Source organism: Myotis brandtii, unplaced genomic scaffold (assembly GCF_000412655.1).
Source record: "Myotis brandtii unplaced genomic scaffold, ASM41265v1 scaffold574, whole genome shotgun sequence".
In the NCBI taxonomy this organism is placed as follows: Eukaryota; Metazoa; Chordata; class Mammalia; order Chiroptera; family Vespertilionidae; genus Myotis; species Myotis brandtii.
Window position 1 is genome coordinate 154,154 of NW_005370150.1, and position 2,639 is coordinate 156,792.

The following is a 2,639-nucleotide window of genomic DNA, read 5'->3' on the forward strand; positions in this document are numbered from 1 at the left end:
GTCACAGGTCATCCTTGAACAGCCCAGCTTGAGGAAACCTTCAAGTGACTGTGGCCAATTTATATCTACCACCCACATTCTACATCATGTTTGGTTTTACCTGGCTGGAAGCCCACAATGGACCACTCTATTATATACTATGTAGCAGGGGATGTGGTTGACTTCCCAGCATCTATACTCCATTCCTATGTTAGCTGGGACTCTGACCACTGAGATTCACTTATTTTTTTTTTGTTCCACCCTGGTTTGCCAGCATTTACATTGATTCCTAACATATTTCCCATAAATCCTTTCCTTCTTAACTCAATCAGAAACTAATTCTGTTATTTACAATCAAGAATCCTGACTAGGCTTTGCAGATGCTGCCACCCTGAAGCCACCCGTGACCTTCCATGGTGAAACCCACTGTTTTCTTCGACATTATGGAGGACAGCAAGCCATTGGACCACGTCTCCTTTGAGCTGTTTGCAGACAAAGTTTCAAAGACAGCAGAAAACTTCCATGCTCTGAACACTGGGGAGAAAGTATTTGGTTATAAAGGTTCTTGCTTTCACAGAATTATTCCGGGATTCATGTGCAGGGTGGTGACTTCACACACCATAATGGCACAGGCAGCAAGTCCATCTATGGGGAGAAATTTGAGGATGAGAACTTCATCCTGAAACATACAGGTCCAGGCTTCTTGTCCATGGAAAATGCTGGACCTAACACAAATGGTTCCCAGTTTTTCATCTGCACTGCCAAGACTGAGTGGTTGGATGGCAAGCATGTGGTCTTCTGCCAGGTGAAAGAAGGCATGGATATTGTGACAGCCATGGAGTGCTTGGGGTCCAGGAATGGCAAGACCAGCAAGAAGATCACCATTGATGACTGGGAACAACTCTAATAAATTTGACTTGTGTTTTATCTTAACCACCAAACCATTCCTTTTGTAGCTTAGGAGAGCATCCCTTCACCCCAATTTGCTTGGAATGTTCTATAATCTGTGCTCTTGCCAGTTTTTTGGGTTCCATAATTTCCTTACCCCTTCCCAGTCTAGCTGGATTGCAGAGTTGAGTTTATGATTATAAAATAAAAACTAAACAGTTGTCTCTCAAAAAAAAAGAAAAGAAAAAAGAATCCTGACTAGATGGTCTGAAAACTTAGCTTTGCATCTGATGATGTCTGTATGACTCTCTCCCCAACTCCGTGACATTCCGGGAATCTTGAACAAATACTCTGAAAATCAGCAGATTATTTTGAACTAAGAAAGAGGCATTGTCTCACCCTAATATTTCAATTAACTTAGGGGTATTATCTACTTTCCATTTCCTCCTTTCCCCTCCTCCTCTCTTCCAACATTGCTCCCTATGCCAGCCCACAATTAAACCTTTAACTTAGATTTCTTTTTCCCACAGGAACTTTCTTTCACTGAGCACAGGCTGAGTAAGGTGGTCCTCTCCCCCAGGGCCTTAAGATTGACTATTTTAGCACACTATTACACTGGTGTAATTTTATTTTTAGCTTACTTAATTAACTTTCATATGAGACTGGTTGCTCCTCTGTGTCATTGTTATATTCTTATATGACAAAGGACTGAGCCATACAAATACCTCCAAATAGAATCACTACCATAGTCAGAAGGCCAGATCCTCTGGAATAATATGAAGAAGCATTCATCAGATTTTCAGCCTCCTCTGCTGTTCTCAGCCTCCTCTGAAGTTCCCTGTAGAACAGGGAACTTCAACTATGGCATGACTGCTGCAGCCTTCACATCATAATCTTTGGGGGCTATATTAGTTTTCTATTGTTGCTATAACAAATTACCACAAACTTAGTCTCTTTAAACAACAAATATGTTATCTTACAATAATGGAGGTCAGAAGTCCAAAATGGTTCTCACTAGGTAAAAAACAAAGTTTCATCAGGGTTATGTTTCTTCTAGAAGCTCTCAGGGAGAATCCATTTCTTTGCCTTTCCAGCTTTTAGAGGATGCTCACATTCTTTGGCTCATGGCCTTCTTCCTTTATTGTTTTTTAAGTCAGCAATATAACATTTTCAAATTTCTCTCTCACTCTGACCCTCCTACTTGGTACATTATAAGAACTCTTGTGATTAGATTTAGTTGACACAGATAATCCAGAATAATCTTCTCACCTCAAATTTTTTAATTTAATCATACCTGTTAGATTCCTATTGCCATGTAACAGTAACATATTCACAGGTGCTGGGGATTAGAACATGAACATTTGAGGGGGAGATCATTATCCTGCCTACCAAAGGAACCATCATCTGTCAGTTAAACTTTTGTCTATCAGAAACACCTAGAAGAACCTCAATGTTCACAAAGCTGGATCTCTGGATGTGCCTAGAATTTGCTTGTCAATTATTGAATGCATATTTTCCAGAAGTGTCAAAGTTGATCAAAATATCTCATGATGTCTCTGGCATAGCTAATATTATTTTTCCTGCCTTATCTATATATATAAAAGCCTAAGTGACCATTGCAACCAAACGAACAACCGAACAGACTGCGTGGGGTGACCAGGCTGGCAGAGGGGTTAGTGAGAGGCGACCAAACGACCAAACAGCAGGCTGCATGGGGTGATCAGGCTTGCATGGCGGGGGGGCAGTGAGGGGTGACCAGGCCGGCAGAGGGA

At 41.2% G+C, this 2,639-nt stretch overlaps 1 pseudogene; it reads left to right on the top strand.

The window, feature by feature from the left end:
- The first annotated feature begins 392 nt into the window (after positions 1 to 392).
- On the top strand, positions 393 to 912 carry LOC102252637 (annotated as a pseudogene).
- Positions 913 to 2,639: the final 1,727 nt, after the last annotated feature.